The sequence below is a fragment of the Stegodyphus dumicola genome, chromosome 1, assembly GCF_044657685.1.
Source record: "Stegodyphus dumicola isolate Sdum_Otavi_A_Nest chromosome 1, ASM4465768v1".
NCBI lineage: Eukaryota > Metazoa > Arthropoda > Arachnida > Araneae > Eresidae > Stegodyphus > Stegodyphus dumicola.
Genome location: NC_140768.1, coordinates 228,740,369 through 228,758,804, shown reverse-complemented (window position 1 = coordinate 228,758,804; position 18,436 = coordinate 228,740,369). Strand labels below are relative to the sequence as shown.

General features: G+C 31.0%; 1 long non-coding RNA gene across 2 annotated transcripts in view; it reads left to right on the top strand.

Annotated features, from left to right (window-relative positions):
- The window catches only part of LOC146999492 (uncharacterized), a 251,924-nt gene that overhangs the window by 99,293 nt on the left and 134,195 nt on the right, over positions 1-18,436 (top strand). For both annotated transcript variants that reach the window (XR_015039778.1, XR_015039777.1), the window contains exon 3: positions 12,595-12,744. This is a non-coding gene — a long non-coding RNA (uncharacterized LOC146999492). The remainder of the gene's footprint in view (positions 1-12,594; positions 12,745-18,436) is intronic.

The window sequence follows — 18,436 nt, the reverse complement described above, 5'->3', positions numbered from 1 at the left end:
ACAAAACGCTAAAAATAAAAATTTAAAAAACAAACATCTGAAAGGTTTCAGATTTTAAATTACGTCCAAAGGATCGTTTTTTAATGTTTTGTGTGTTACCTTTATTTATTAAATATCATGTTCTTTGCACTTGAACCATAAAATTAAGTTTAGTAGCAATGGCGCAAACCAGTTTTAAAATGAGCCTATCTTTAGAATTTCTGATACACAGTTCCGCGCCCGGTAGAGATAAAACGTCCCCCCCCCTTGTAGAGTGTTGCCATAGCTCGCTTTTAAATCAGTGACTTTGTTACTCAAAAATTCCTTAAAGTTTTAAAAAATATGAAACCGATAATAAAACAAATTCCAAATTTCAAATTTGGGCTTCAGCTGACCATATTCGCAGTAGGATTACATCATTCAAAATTCGATGGCTCTATGTACCGTTGTTTTATCACAATGATATAAATATATATACATTTATGCTGATTTTTCATTATTTAATTTCATTAAATTTCATTAATTTCATTAAACCATTTGGATTTACACGAAACGAATCATGTAAGTAAACAACAGCTTCATAAGCAACTCAGGCCCCACCAGCGGCCAAGCTGTAAAATTGCTGAACCCTGGTAGTTCGGTCCAAGGTTCGAATCTCGCGAACGGGCTGGCTGCATGGGCGTTTTCGTGGTTTTCCCCACGTGTAACGTGTATACGAGCCAGGTTTCCTTAGAAAGTCCTCCATGAAGGCATCCCTCCCCTTGGGCAGATAGCTCTAGTGTGCTTTGCCATAATTAAATAAACCAAACCAAACCATAAGCAACTCAGTAGTGAAAAGTGGTCTTTGTGCTTCAACCTGCTATATAAATTCTTTTACATTAAGTTTACGGCAGTTTGTTATTTAAAATTAAAACATATTTCTTGCTTTCAGAATCCTGGTAAACTGGATAAAATTTAATAAAAAATATTTAATTAAAAAATCTGAAAGCTTTCGGATTTTATACTGCGCCTAAAGGGGAGTTTTTAACTTCCTGTGTGCTACTTTTACTCATTAAATATCATATTCTTCACACTTAAACCATAAAAATTCAATTTAACAGCAATATCACAAAATATTTAAAAGAGCATATAAGAATTTCCAGTACGCAGTCTCGCGCGGTGGAGATAAAAATGTTTTTTTTTCATACAGTGTTGCCATTGTTCGCTTTGAAATCATTGAGTTTCTTAGTCAAAAACTCATAAATGCTTTACAAAATATGCAATAGATAATTAAAAAAAATTCCAAATTCCAAATTTGGGCTCCCAAATGCCCATATTCGAGTGGACGCGGACGCGATTCAAAATTTGATGGCTCTAGGTACCGTTGTTTTATCACAATGCGAGAAACATACATACATTTATGCAGACTCTTCATTATTTAATTTCTTTAAATATAATACAGGGCTTAATGTTTGGTGATAACAATTTAAAAAGTGATTCGCCGTTTATAGTTAATCACCGCAAAACGCCAAAATGAAATTAATAGCCTTCTGGGCAAATTGCCCCTTTGGGCTAAAAAAGGGACTACATGAATTTTAGAAAACATAAACTCATTCTTTCCCTTTTCCTTAAGAGTTTGTACGTTAAAAATAGCACTTAAATATTATATGATAGTTTAGTGTAAAGAAACTTTATTATTTGATAGAAAAATTAAGGAAATATTTTTTATATAAATTTGAGTTCTATATTAAAAGAAATTATGTTTTTCACTATATCAAAATATTGTAACTGTACGATTTCTTACAGTTTTACAGTAAAACAAAATTTACAGTGCATTTGATACAGTAAATACTGTTAAAAAGTAACTAATTAGCTAAATATAATTTTATTATTTCGTATGTAAAATACGAAATACAAAGGACATTCTTACATAATTATCAATAACTTTTGTGTATCTAAAAGGATTAGGTTATGTTATTTGGGTACAGCAAAGCACTAAAAAGGCTGTCATTTTAAGAAGTGTGCATTCGTGGATAATATTTTAAGGGAAACTGCCTCGTATTCACATTGTGCATAAGCTAAATTACGAAAAATATCCATGGCGCCACCAGTTCACTGGGATTCTAAGCCCACTGCTAGAAATCTGCGGTCTTAAACACGCAGCCACCGTTGAGGAGCTGCCTAAAAATGGATTATATAAGTTAAACATGCCTATTTTATATTATGCTGTTTGTATACAGCATCTCATGCTGCATCCTAAAATATCTTTTCTCAAAGTTTTAGAACTAAGGCATCAATTTAGGATTTACTGCATTTTGCATTTTTTCGTAAAACTATGTTCTAGTAACATTTCTGGCATTTATGGCCTAAAACAGCCCTTTTACCTCTGCGTTTTCTTTATTGGAAAAAAAATCCATTTTCCTATTCGTCCAATAGAAATGGCCATCCAATTGGACAATGGACATCTCTGAGGAAGGGTCACACAAAATTCAAATATGTTTTTCTTTCTCTTTTTATAAGTTCTTGCTTATTTCTTGCGCCCTTTTCTATCTTTTCTAGAAAGAAAAACTGTTTATTTCGTTTTCAGAAAATTGTCATGATGTTTTCTACTTACTTGTTCATTTATTTTCGCAAAACGTGACGATGTTTTCTTAAGGAAATTGATGATCGATCACAAACTGCAACAAAAGGCTCATGCCCGTTTTCCTCCTTCCTGTGTCATGCATTTTAGAATACGAATTGGAAAACGGATTTCCGCACTGGTGGATGTTATTTAAATATTGAGGTGAAATTCTTTCACATTCCAGGACACAAAAATTCTTATTTCATTGTACATGCGAAGCGTATATTTCATTACAGGCTATCTTTCGACACATAACTCTCAAAAGATTACTACACTTGGAAAATAAATCAAAGTGGAAAGTTTAGAAGTTTGTAAAGTAAAATAAATTGTAATATTTCCTACTCTTCACTGTGAATCTTTGGTATGCAGCTCTTAATTTATTGCCTGTGCTGTTATCAGTATTGCTATATGTGTAGTTGGGCATCAGACTTATTTCTTTGACCGACTGTTTTCTTCGGCATTAAAAAAAATTGTAATAAAACTTCAAAAGAATAGATTATGTCTATAAACACTATTTTGCCTTCAACAGGATTTTGCTCTCAGGAAACCACCATGAGCTGAAAATGTGTCTAATGTAACGAATATTACAATCTTACGTAAATAAAATTAAAGATACAATAACACAGCAAACAAGTATTAATTTAGAAGTCAAACGATCAAAATCAGCGTTTTATTTTCAAATTTTCACATTGAAAAATTGACAATATAAAGCTGATTTTTGTTGTTTGACTTCTAAATTAATACATTAAAGATGCTCAAAATACTTACATTAACCTGAAAGTGATCAGAATAATTTTAAGCAATCTAGAATTTGTGATAAATATTTTAATACTCATGTAATATTCATGTTGTTTGTTCTAAATGAAACTGAGATAGAATATTAAGGGTTTATCATCATTAACCTCCTCAGCTGCAAGGCATTAAGCCTAGAAATGTCTGAAGCATTAGACTCATATTAATTTCTGAATGTTAGTAGGAACTCCTTCGTCTACTGAAACACAAGGAGAATCGCAGAACACATGGTGAAATCGAAATTTCTTGATTTTTTATCAGTGCTATTAAGAAAGACACCCAGTTTTAATTTTGTGTTTTATTTAGTTTCTTTTTTTTTCTTTCTACATAAAAATGATAAGTACTTTCTGTCTGCATATCATATTAATTAAGAACATCACATACTGAACATACCTCTATCCCAGAAAATAATTAAAACTCAAAATTTCATACTCTGGCTTATATTGAATTCGCAGTGCTATGTAGCACCATAAAGCAAAAATATCTGATATGGATACCACATGATTTTCTTGTACGGCCTATTAAATTATATGTATGTTTTGCTGCATTTCATTTCAGCTTATTTCCTCGAACTCCATTATAGGTATATTTCCCATTCAAACAATTTAATCCTCACTTCACGGTAACGCAAAACTACATAAAAACTCAAAGCACCTCCATTAAAAACTGTAAAATATATAAAAACATAAAACACTAAATATAGGTAAAAATAGTTAAAAAAAAGTTTTTTTAAATTAAAAAAAAAAAAAAAAAAAAAACTGAAAAGTTTCAGATTTTAATTTACGTCTAAAGGGGCGTTTCTTTAACGTTTTGTGTGTTACCTTTAATTTATTAAACATCATGTTTGCACTTAAACCATAAAATTCAGTTCAACAGCAATGTCGCAAAATAATTTTAAAATGAGCATATCTTTAGAATTTCCGATACACAGTTCCGCGCGCTGGAGATAAAAAGATAAAAAGGTTTTTACCCCCCCCCCGTAGAGCGTTGCCATTGCTCGCTTTCAAATCGTTGAGTTTGTTACTCAAGAATTTGTTAAAGTTTTACAAAATATGAAATCGATAATAAAACGAATTCCAAATTTCAAATTTGGGTTTCGCATGCCCATATTCGCAGAAGGATTACGTCATTCAAAATTGGACGGCTCTATGTACCGTTATTTTATCACATTGCGAGTAATACACATACATTTATGCAGATTTTTCATTATTTAATTGTTTCAAATATAATGCAGGACTCTAACATTTGGTGGCAACAGTTTGAAAAGTGAAACGGACATTTATAATGATTCAGCGCAAAATCGCAAAACGAAAACAATAGTCCTTTAGGGACAATGCCACTTTGGACTAATAATAAAAAAATTAATTAAAATTAGAGTTTTTAGATAAAAAAAACAAGCAATTCTGCCAGTGGAAAGGAAGACAGATCGGTGCTCAAAACTAAATGTTACATTTCTCTCGGCAAAAAGGGCGGTGCATAAATTGACTTATTTCATTGTTCTACTAAGAGTTTCAAATGCGAACAAATGGCAGCCTCGTTAGGGTTAGCATAATTTAAAGCTTTAAATTGCTCATAATTCTACCACTAATGCATATTACTAAAGGCACAAACCCTTACCCGAAACATAAGAACAACATAATTCAATCACTTTTAAAGCAAAAAAGTGCACAATTTACTAACATATAAGAATAAAAATAAAATGAGCTCAAGATACATACATACGTATAGAAACCATGAAAAAAAAATTTAAAATGTACGTATAGACGCCATGAAAAAAATCTTTAAATGTAGGCATAGACGCCATGAAAAAAGCCCTTAACCGAAACATTAGAACAACAAAATTCAATCACTTTTAAAGCAAAAAAAATGCACAATTTACCAACATATAATAATAAAAATAAAATGAGCTCAAAATGCATATATACGTATAGACGCCAGGGAAAAAATCTCTTTTGATTCACTTATAAATCAGTTTTACAATTCGTTTGGGGGAAAAGAGTCCTTTATTCTGTTCTTATGTGCCGATGTCAAGTAAAACCATCGTTAGATTGCATTGAATAGCGGTCAAAATGGATATTTTCGTTGAAATATGGTACCGGGAATTTTTCGTTATTACAATATTTCCTTTGCTTCATAGAAGGAAGTAATAACAACAATAATAAGCAGTAACGCTAGCAATTGTCCCTTCAGTGGGGCATGTAAAGAGAACAATTTAGAAATGCATCCGAACACGTTTACCGAAATAAATTACCTGATTAGCCTGAAGATAAGATGATTTCCCCTCCTTAAAACGTTATAATCATCTTATATACTACACTTAAATAACAGTTAAAACCTACATGAAGTAATTTAACTCTTAAATTTTAATTTTAGCATTCAGAATTAAAACATTAAGTAGGGCATTTCGTTTAATTATACGAGTACTTCTCGTAAAGCTATCTTCAACATATAAAAATAAAATATGGGAGGACCTTTTAATTCTAGTCTTTTCTAGCTTAAGAAAGCACATTGAAAAGTACAGGATCGTCTTGTTTACAAACCAATGCGCTAATTCATTAAAAGTACTTGTTTTTATTTCTTTTAAATTCATAGTTACTTAAAGGATAAAATTCAGATTTAAAAATTATTAATACTTAACAGCATTTCTATTATCAAACGTAATTGGGAGTAATTTCAATGGTTGTCTGCTATACGTTTCGAAACTGCCGAGCCGGATAGCAGAGTGGTTATATATAAAATTATATATATATATATGTTTAGAACAGTCTATTGCAATCAAAAACGGGGTGCACAACTGCATGTCATAGCAATCCCATATACGAAATTTTAACTTTCTTAAGTTGCTCACTTTAGAGTTACGCAAGACGCATACGTACGTACAGACGTCACGAAAAAAATCTCTTCTGAATCCATTTTAAATGTATTTTATAATAAGTTTTGGAAAACATAGTCCCTTATTATGTCCGTATGTGTAGATATCAAGCAAAAATATCCTTCAAATAGATACGAGAGAGGTCAGAATGTATCATTTTGTTGAAATAAGGATGCGCGAAATTTTTCGCGATTATAATACTTCTTTAACTTCGTACAAGGAAGCAAAAAATCGTTAATCAGAATCTTCATAACCCCGGAAAAACTTAATGTCACATGCAGTTAAGGATTTTATTTATATTTGTCCATTATACATTCATCCTATATTATTAACAATATTATATTATATAACAAAAATTATATCAGGATATATTAAACTGATAGGAAAACTCCTATGTTTATATGTATTAGTAAATGAGATTTAATGCAGAAATAGGAATTTTAATAATACTGAAAGTAATTTTATAATGTTTATAGAAATTTTGAAGTCCTTTTAGAAAAATATTTTAAAACACAAAAAAATTATTTAGCTTTATTTTAATAAACATATTCGTAATACAGTGCTTATTAAAAGTGTCGTAGGAAATTTTATAAATGCGTGTGGAACATAATCTAAGTATGAAATAAAGCTATTGCTAGCAGTTCAAAATCGACTTTCTTGTTGTATGGGTGATGATCTTTTGCAACGGTGGTGCAATACACGTACGCAGAACGCAGCATACAAAGAAATGTATAAAAGAATCCTTTTCATTTCGTAAACATCGGCATCAGAGTTTATATATGTAAGATACGTCAGTAGTAAAATGCTCCACTTAAAAAAACCCGCTCCACCCGAAAAAAAAGCAATTATTTATTTGAAAATTAAGGTTATAAGGTATTTCTCTCGCCTTCCTAGCGTGCCTTCGTGGTGTACTGGTTCTGTACGCTGGGCTGGTATTCCAGAAGTCCGTGGTTTCTTTTCCCGGCGAAGGCGATTGCTCCTTTTTCATCTCTTCTGCTGCGAAATAAATACCTAAAGTCTCTACAGTGGTACCCGAACTAAAAGGGTTGTGGATGATGATTCTCCGCACCCTGGATTTGGCGATTGGGTCCCCTAAACACCCCAGTCGCCTTTTAAAAAGGGGAAGTATATAAGGTATTTCTCTCGCCTTCCTAGCGTGCCTTCGTAGTATAGTATTCAGCCCACTGAGCCAGTATTTCAGAGGTCCGTGGTTCGATTCCCAGCGAAGATGTTTTTTCAATCTCTCTTGCTTCCAAAAATCCTAATGTCTCTACAAGGAAGTTATCATATTTAACTCCAACCGATGCGTAGCAAGGTAAATGGAAATAGTTATATACTCGGTAGTTTGAAAATGAAGAGTCAGGGATCAAGAAGTTAAGAATCATCAGGAAAATCATGAAAATTGCATGGAAAAAAGAGATACTCTCTAAATTATTGGCAGCAAAGCTGTTTAAACAGAATGGCATACATAAGTTATGGAAAAATCTTCTATTTATAAGAAAATGCTCAAAGTTCTTCACCAAGAAAGTCATTAATTTAGCAGTAGTGTGTTATTTGCCTTAGTTTAATTTCCGTTTCATTTCTCAAACACGCATTTCACTCTCGAAATCTCGTCTATTTCTCGCCGGACGGTGGGATGATCTTGGTGGGTAACACAGAACTGAGGGGCAAGGGGGTTAAGAAGTTTGCGAGAGTCCAGGCGAAAATCCCTAGTTATTAAAAGTGCGGTTGCTATTGACAACTTTGACGTTCCTTCGTGTATTACTTCGGATTTGGATTGGTAACCATGGAAACCAACGAAAAGAGTCGCTCTTCAATAGTAACGGACAGTTTCTACTGGAACTACCCGCACTAAAACTAAATAATAATAAGATAAAAAAAAACTTGAAGGAAACGCAGAATATAAAGAATTGAAATGCCCAGGGAAGGAAAAAAAATGCCCCTTCTATAGAAGAACTGCCGAAGTTTAAATTTTTGTCAAAGTAAAAGCTTAATAACTTTAACTTCGTAGCTGCCTATATTTCAGCTTTGCAGTTCGGCTACAAAATCCCAATATATCTGAAGGCCCTAGACAGAGATATTTGCTAGGTATGCCCAGTTTAAGGGACTGACTCTTCATTGCTTCATAACATTTGCAGGTCTGATTATTTTTATTGGGCTTATCAGATAAGTATTTTTAATGCAACCTTCTCTTCTGTATGTAAACCTGAATACTAATAGTATTTTAAAAAAACAAATGTAGTAAAATTTAATTATGACATATTTGAACGTTTAAATTTCAAAGAATCCATTCAATGTTTAAAAAGTGTTTTGTACAATTTTCCTTTAAAACTCTCTTGACTGGCCCGGGGCTTCGTTAAGAAAGAACAAATTTGTCAAAACTACCACGAGAAAAAATATTTTCTTTATTTTAATGCAAAAATACCTTGATTTATGTACTTAAAGTATATTTCCTTAATTTGTTGAACATATTTTAAGATGCACGTATATATAAGTTCTTACAACTATCACAAAAAGCATTCTAAGCGATATATACACGGAACTACCGGTCACAGGGTTAAAACCCTAGAACGTCTTATCAAGAGTAATAGTTTTAGTTAATTATAATAAGTTGCAAACTACTTTCCAAACGTAATTTAAGATAGAACATAAATCTTACTTGTTATTCATCAACACTGATTTGAAGCAGAAATTAGTATAAATATAGAATAATAAATTAAATACTTTGTAAATTATGAATTTCCTGCGAAAACACTTAAAATTTCTTAAACTGGGTAATGAAGTTTTACTATACATTTTATTTTAAGAGTTGCACACTATTGCTTTACTTTATCGAACTGCATTGAGAAAAATTAACTATATTCAAAATATTATTCTTAGGATCGATAATATATTAACTGTCCCCCAGGGGAAGTAAATATATTTGAAAAGCGTTCTGTATAAAAGGAAAATTCCTGACTTGTTAGAATTGAAAGAATTTGTATTTCAGTTTTCAATGTCTAGGAGTTCGGGATCTTGCAGTGGTTTGGGGGCTCTCTCTCCTAAGGGAGATAGTCTAATACTGAACTCCACGAAGTTGATAGAAGTAATGGTTAAAAATGTACACCTTGCACCCCCCTCCAAAATGACAGTTCTATATTTCCCGTTCTACTGGACCAAATGTCGAAGTTCAACTTATGTCTTCTATGTCTCGAAAGCCTGACTTAGAATATATATTAGATTTATATGTAGCATTATTCTAATATAGGTATTTTGATACTAAATCGATTTTTCTGAAATAACTTACCAATAGTTTTCCATATTTAGATTCTACGACTCAAATTATGCCTAGATATTATATTCTGTAATTTTTGATGACAAATTTATGGAGAAATTTAAAAGTTTATCTGGTTCATTTTTTTCAGTTTGCGCCAAGAATAATTCACTCGGCCAACTTCTTAATTTATAGCAACCCATTTTCCTTTTTCTTCATTGTCCACGAACGGAAAAAAGTCATCGTTCATACTTTCAAATAATTTTTAACAAAGTGCGTAAACCACATTTTCGTTGTTATCGCTGATAATAAATATGCTAAGTTTCAAAACTTGCCAAAATGTAAATTCACGTGTATCTTAGGAATTTTGAATAAAAAACTCTAATTTTTTGCAGGTATGCTTAGAAATACGTCTTCTTTTTTTTTGAAAAATTTATGAAAATTATTTTAAAATACACATTTTAAAAATAAATCATAAAAAATGGGCGAATTTTATTTGGAATGAACCTAAATTTCGAAATGTGAAAGGAAGTATCAAATAAGTTTAATAAGAAAAGAGAGATTAATAAATATACACCAAACTCAATTAACATTGAGGAGCTAAAATTTCGAGAGCTTTTTTTTAAAAAAACTACTCGTGCGATTTTTACAAAACTTGGTAGTTTGGCGTAATTTGAGTCGCCGAATTGAAATATGGAAAAACATTGGTATATTATTTCAGAAAAAGTTCGATTTTGTGTCAAAAAATCTATATTAGAACAATGCTATATATAAATCTAATGTATATCGCAGTCACGGTTTCGAGACATGGAAAACGCAAGTTAAATTCGACAATCTGTCCAGTAGAACGGGAGAAACAGAAATGTCCCATTTTTTTTGTGCAAAGTGTACAGACAGAGTCTGTTATTGAAAATACTGAATTGGTTAACAAAGCTCGCATTGTTATAAACGAAATAGAGACAGCAATAGTGAGTCTACTAAGATTAATAAAGAAGAAAATATTAAATGCACAAGAGTTGCTTTTTGGATTGATTGTTTCACAAGCACTAGAAAATAGCTTCTTGATAGGCAAATTAGGAGAGAGAAAACAAGCTTTGAAGGCTCATCAGAAAACTGTTCCGCCATTTTCTGATGCTGTAAAAGAGCATAGAAATTTAGAATAAAAGATGGTTTAAAAGTGAGAAAAGTTAAAAGAAAACGACGAAAACTTTCTTTTAATATATCCGAAAAAGATATATATATATATCTTCTGAAAAAATTAAATCTCGAATTGTGAAAGTTGCGGATCACGTAAAACTAAAAACTGGAATTTCTTATATATGAAAAATTCACAATGGTAGACTTGTTGTGGAATGTTCAAAGAAGAATATATTGATAATCTTGGATGAAGAGATAAGGGTAAAACCTTTACTGAAAGATGATTTGCAAAGTAAATTACCTGTAAAGAAGAAACCAAAGACTATATTGTATTATATATGGTGAGATAAAATCGAATGAGATCATGAAGGCTCTATATAGAAAAATGAGATCTTTAATAATGGGGGTATTAAAGTATTAATTCCCATAAAAAGTTAAAAAGGGTAGATTGCACTGGATTGTTCAGGTTCAACCAGAAGAGTTTTTGGTTGAGCTCGGAATAAGATGGGTTTGAATAACAACTAAAGAATATTTTAAAATTAATTAGATATTTTAACAGTTAAAGGTTATTTTAATGTAATAAGATGCGTTAAGTGTGAAGGACTTGGACATTTTAGTCAAGATACGACAAGCAGCAAATATGTGCTCGTTGTTCAGGATCCGAGCATAATAATAATAGTTATTCTAGAGATACCGTCTGTTTTAATTGGAAAAATGTAAATTTGGCATGTAAGGTTGATTTTCAAATTAGAAATTCTAGTTTGGAGAACCGATTGTAATTCGTAAATAAAATATTTAATTTAGTATGAGTTTAGACAGACTATGAATGTGAACTTTAACATGAAATATTACCATTATTAATGGGTCTAATAAGTAAATTTGAGATACGAATTGTACGAAATAAAAAGGTAAGATAAATTGCATTTGTATTTAATGAACAGATAAAATACACTGTATAATTACTTTTATGGAGCATGAGTACGAGAGCAAGATGTTCTTTATGTATAGAAACGAGATGTTCATGTATTATGTTTTATTATGTATATGTTATTTTATATTATTATATTGTATTGTTAACGTTTATTGACTTTGTATAACTTTTAATTTTAAGTTGATTGTACAGCAAATTGTATGTATGTTATTTGCTATGTAATATTTTGTTAATATTAATATTCTTAAATAAAAAAATGTAGTACCCTACAGGAGGAAACATCATCAAACTTAAATTTAAGCGTAATTAATATATATTTAAGTACAGTTAAAAATAATTTAAATAAATAAATAACGAAAATTTCAGAAAGAGAGAGACTGAAGATAATATTCGATAAATAATATGAATTCTATCAAACGTAATTAAGTTTTGAAAATTTTAATTAATAACCTTTGTTCCTTTTTTAAGTTAATTGTTTAACTTTAGCAGTTTCTATTTCCTTTCACTTTATTCCCAACTGATCACTGCACTGTCCTTAATTCAAAAAAAAAAAAAAAAAAAATTCTTGGAAAAAGAAAAAGAAAAAATCAGGAAGTCTGGGAGAATGAAGAAAGAAGTGGTCGTGGGGTGGACAGGGAAAAGAAAAGAATGAGATAGACTTGCAGAAAAGTCTTGTTGTCCACTAATGGGTTCCGAACCGACTCCCCAAGCGACGGGCCTAACGAGATCACCCCGTAAATGCAACTCAAGTTAATTTTTTTTACTCTTATTTTTCATTTTAAGGACTTTTCTGTAGGGGATGAAGAAAGTCGCAAATAAAAATAAATAAGTAAGAAACTTTTGAAATGAAGGCTGGAGCGCAGGATTTCCCCAGCTCCAAGGGACCAGAAGTAGCCTGGTCAGTTGGAAACGTGCGATAGAATGGGGAATGAGATTTTTTTTATTTGTTATGATTTCAGTGTCCATATTTTATTCCGTTTGTAGAGGGCAGGGAGATTTTTTAACAATATTTTTCTTTTCCTCAACAGATATGGAAATAACAAGTTCGTAAAGTTTTTCCCTGGAACGCAGAACTCCTTTTAAAAGTCTCCAGAATGTCAATTTGGAAAAGGAAAACGAAGGAAAAATCTAACAACAGTCGTGATCCTTTGCAAAGTTTCTTATAAACATGTAAACAAGTAAGTACTTTGAATAAATCATTAGCATGTGTTATTTCTGAAAATATGCGTCCAATTTTAGATGGAGATTAACAGCTACATTAGTCAGAGTTCTACGCAAACGTTTTAAAGCAATTTTCCAAAGGTTTATATAGCACCTTCACTTTCGTTAACAAGTTTATTTGAAAAACGATAACAGTTTTAGATATTGTACTACTTAAAAATTAAAAGAGAAAACCCTATCTGGATTCCAAACACCTGAAATTCCAATTATCCAGGTTACTTGTTTTTCATTCTAGGCCAAAAGGATTAAGCTTTTTATTTATTTACGATTGTGTCTTTACTTGTCTCTTTAATGCTTAAACTGATTTACATATTGTAGAAAAATATTATAAGGTATATTCTCCATCCTTTATGCATGCCTTCGTAGTCTAACAGTAGTATACTTGGCGCGTATTCGAAAGGTGCAGGTTCGAGTCCTGGCGAAGGCACTGCATAATTTTTCAATATCCTTCTTCAAAAACATACTACAGATTCAACAGTGATGCCCGAAATAAAAGGTGATGGATGATTATTCTTTACCACCAGGATTTGGCGACTGGATACCCTAATCCCCAGCCGCTCTTTAAAAGAGGAAGCATATAAGGTACCAGAACCCACCTAACCAAACAAGTTGGTCTTATGGTTATAAAAAGCCACAAAGTATATTTTCTCCCTTCTTTCTGCCTGCCTTCGTGGTGTAACGGTAGCACACTTGGCGCGTATTCGAGAGGTCCTGGTTCGAGTTCTGGGTGAGGGCATTGCTTATTTTTCACGTCTCCAGCATCACGATAACCTAACGACTGTCCAATGTTAAATTTAAGGCATATTTTGTAAACCTTTTTTAACGGTCGAGGTGCATGAAAATTTCATATTTTACCCCGTGTATGAAGCAGTTTTCCGTATGAAAATTTTAAATTTAGTTTGGTTGAAAGGATTACCAAAAATAATATTCAACTAATTAAATAACCAAAACATATTCTATAGATTGAATTTAGTTGCCAGAAATATAGATTACATATTTTGCACTGTGAAAAATGAAATATCAGTCTGTTTAATTTTACAAGAAAAATAATCGAAAATAAGATTATGCGTTTCGTTTTAGGGATTTAAAATAAAAATTAATGTCATAAGTTTACTTCATTTATATGAAAAATGGCCGTCTAGTTTTTTAGAAAAAAGTAATTTTTATGTATATTTTTACAGAAGTAAAAATACTTTTTAATTGTATAATCTTAATGAAATAAAATACGACAAAAGTAATCAGAATATTCTTTTTTACAGTATAATTAAGAAACACAAAAAAGAAAATTAATTGCTTTGAAATTTTGATATGTACGCATTCAGTGAAATTCCGATCAATTTTAATACCTGAAGTTCGATTATATTATGTAAAATAATATTTCGCTTCCCTATGGAAAATAGAGTAACTGACTTGTTTCTCAAAAATTATGAAATATAGGCTTAACTTTTATCTAAACGGTATAATTTGAGATGTCGTATTTTCAGGTTTTGGTTTTATTTATAGTATTAGGCTGTTGTATGGTTTAAATGGATATTCTGTTAAGATTTTTTTCGAAAATTAAAAAAGAGGAGTGAAAATGCTACAGTAAAACTGTCGAGAAGTAAGTTTAATTCTTATTGCTGTAAAGGTGCCGTCAGATATTATTTGAGGAATAACGTGGAGCGTTGTTTTTCTCTCTCAATGGGTTCTGAAAAGATGTGTGATATGATCCATTTCGCAAATGATGGCTCAATTGTTATATAGAGGTAATCGTTTTTAAAATTCGCTTTTCTGTAATGTTGCCAGAGAAGACAGACAAAATCAATAACCTAAGGACACGGCACATAGAAAATAAAATATACTAATGTGAATACTGCAAAAGAAAATAAATTATACTATTTCTAAGAAATACTTTAATAAAAACTGTAGATAGCGTCTCAGTTCGGATCAAAAGGATGACCAACATTGTTAGATATTCAGTATAATTTCTTCTAGTAAAGATTGATCTATGACTTCGTGAAATTTGCAGTCAAATACCTCTTTAAATATCAGAGTGAAAGAGGTAAAATTCCGAGGACCAATAAAAAAAAACTGACTCTAGAAAATATACTTATTTTAATAAGATTTGAGAGCAAAAAAAGCTGCATAATTTATTTTACTGTGATGATCAAAGGATATTCCTCTTAAATGTTAAAAATGTATTAAATCAAGTTGATTGCTAAGTATTTTTAGACTCATTAAAAGTAACAAGCTGTACTAAAATACATCTCTGTTTCACTTTTTCATTCTAAAATGAGACAAACAAACATATTAAAAAAATTAAAACATGCTGATCACTTATTCGGAATCATTTCCTCGTAGAACTGCAGAAGTAGTAAAAATATATATTCATAGTTCTTGTCAATTGAAATATATTGTTTTCCCACACTCGAATTCCAATTCCATTTCCAAAATGCATAATCCTGGCGTTAGAGCTGTAAGATAAAGAAAGCTGCAATCTAACGAAATATAGAAAGATAAAGAAAGCTGCAATCTAACGAAATTTAGTAAGATGAAGAAAGCTGTAAGATAAGTCAAGAAGTGTAGAGCATTATTTCTAGTGTTGAAAAGCAGTATTTGAAATCGCGTATTGAAAACAATAACATTTGCTCATAGGAATAGTTAAAATAAAAGAAACAACAGGTTTATTTGAATGACTAATTTTACTATTATAAAATGTGGGTGTTAATAATCTCATATATAGCTTTTTTAGGCATGGTACCTTTCCAAGTGCTATGATTAATATGTTTCAAACTCAATTCTTGGTATCCATTACTAAGCATTTTACTCTTTCCTTTTTCATTGCAATCTTTCCAAATTCAGAAAATTTCCGCCCTCAGATTCGAATGAATTGCGTATTTTATTTATTCTCTGTATACAAGGGAACATTTATTTAATTCCAATAAATGCTACATCGTCGGTTTAGGTTAAATCAGATTACGGTGTCAGATTGAATTTGAAACATTTACAGTGTTAAGGGAATGTTTCAAATGGAAATTTCATAGTGTCAGTTCAAATATGGAAATTTCGGAATAAAGACTTAAATTATTATCAAGTTACTATTTATATTTATGATATGTTTATTGCTATTTAATTATTAATTTTCACTTAATTTCAGATATTTAAATACTCCAAGGGGAAAGCTCAAGCGGTATACACTGTATACATAGAAGTCCTTACCCGTTCTTTATTTTCGCAAACGTTCGTCGTGGATATATACTTCCAATCAGAATTTTTTTTAATGATACAAAGGTTCATATTTTGTTAACTTAAAATTCAAATAAGTCAATTTTGTAAAAATTACGGAATCTAACTTTATAAATGTTCCCAAGGTTCTTATGCTCAAAGGATTTCTGAACTCGTTATTAAAAAAACACGAACAGTTGGATACCCGTATGAAAACATCGACCAAGATATTTGATATAGAAACTGGGAATCGTATTTGGGTGCCGTACACAAATCAAAAAGCGAAGTGTTTGCATTTGTACGTAATTAAATTTAAAATATAGTTTAAAAATCTCTCACAGAGTGTTTATGGTTGTTGACGAGCATTTCTGTCAAATCTATTATAAAACATATTATTAGTCATAACGTTTTCCCTAGAATCTTATATTATTTGCGTTTTGAGAAATGATGGCAAGCTTCTGGCAACCAAACGATGGCGAAATGGATTGGCATGTAACAACTCGTAATACTATTTACATTATTTTAAAATGAAAAACATTTGCACTTTCATGACATTTTGTATGATTATCAAATTACTATTATAAAGTAATAAAACATCCTGAGAATATCAATAATGCAACTTTAGAACTCATATAAATTACTTGTGCGAAATTTATTTCAGCATACCAAATATAATTATAGATAAGGGTGTAGATAAGGGTGTATGCATTCTGTATGCTTTAAAAAGTTACCGTTGGAAGTGAAGAATCTTAAGAACTGATAAGCGAATAATCGCTTGAGTTCGTGTGACAGGAAACAACAAGATAGAAAGGTAAAATAACCCTTTATTATTCGAAATAACATTTAACAGAACTCCGTCTTGGAGTTGTACAATAAAGCCGACACTTGGGCTTGAACTTAAGAGACTAAGAATTGAACTAAACTAATCTTAAATAAAGAAATATAGCCGAAGCTATCAAAATTCTAACAGAGTTTGCCCCTTAACGCTAATTGACTGCGAAGCTATCAAGGGCCTAAAGTACGGCCGAGCATAATAATAGCTTACAAGAGGGTAGCCTAAAAAGGCAGCCTCGAGCAGCCAGAATATCTGGTATCTCTCCACTAATACAGAAGAATTTCGTGGTTAAATACCGCTCTTCCTCATTAGCATTCAGACGTGATTCTAAAACTACGTTCTGGCCGGAAGTGGTAAGCTAAAATTAAGAATCGATAGTAAAGGAAGTTTAACTCAAAATTTAACTGCTAATAAAATTAACATAATCCTTACAAGGGCACTATTTAATGACAGAGGAGTACCATTGAATAGCATTTAAGGGGAAAAACCGACCCCGAATTATCCTAATTTACTAATTAACTGACCTCTCAATGCAAACTGAAAGTAACGTCAGAAATGGCAAAATTTGTAATTAAATACATAGGTCAATTTTGGTTCTACAAAAATCAAACCTTTTGTGTTTTAATTCTTATAAGAAGAGTAAGATTTTCCTACAGTTAAGTATAAAGAGTGAAGAAACGTTTAAAAAGTTTGATTTCGTAATTTTGAAAAAAAAAATGACTTTTTAACTGCAACAGGCAGGTACAGACTTTTGTGGACACGGAGTATAATAGACAAATATAAAATTTTATTAAATTGTACACTAGAGATTATGTTCCTTTCAACAGACTAAATCTACAAATATTACGTTATACTAAAATAATAACTTTTAAATATCTGAAATGATGAAGTAACAAAAATAGCTTATAGCTTAAATAGCAATGAATCAATCAAAATAATATCATTCACACTTTAATATCTTTTAAAACCTCCATGTAAAATATCTGGTTTCTGCAAATTAAAACGGCTAAAACTGATTTTTATCTACTAACGCAAATGATTGAAAGCACTTTATCTGCTACTAAGCAAATTTCTTTTCATCAATTCGCGGAGGTCTGCAGTTGTAGTGACTGTAACCGTGGAATGGTTTTTTTTAACTCAAGTTTCGTTCCTAACGATGATAATAATATGATCGGATTTTAGTAAATGATTATTTTTCAGATCAGAAGTTTAAAGCAAAAGGATTTAAAACGAATGCAATTTTACACCAGACTGAAAAGAATAATTTTTCTGCAGTCATAAAGCAGTTTATGTCCATGTTAAATGTTTGAATTCTGAGGATTAAAACGCATGAAATAAAACATACAAAAAGAGTTTTAAAATTGCACAGTTTTAATCAAATGAAGTAAAAAAATCATTTTTCCGGTATCGTATTATTCATTGGCATGCAGTAAAAATATAAAAATATAGAATTCTCTCATAAGAAATATATACTAACAAAATTTCAAGGAACAACAAAACTGGTACTACCAGTTTTGTTGTTCCTTGAAATTTTGAAAATGAGTCATAAACAATGATTACGTAATGAAGTGAGTCATAATGAGTCATAAACAGAAGAATAAGAAATGAGT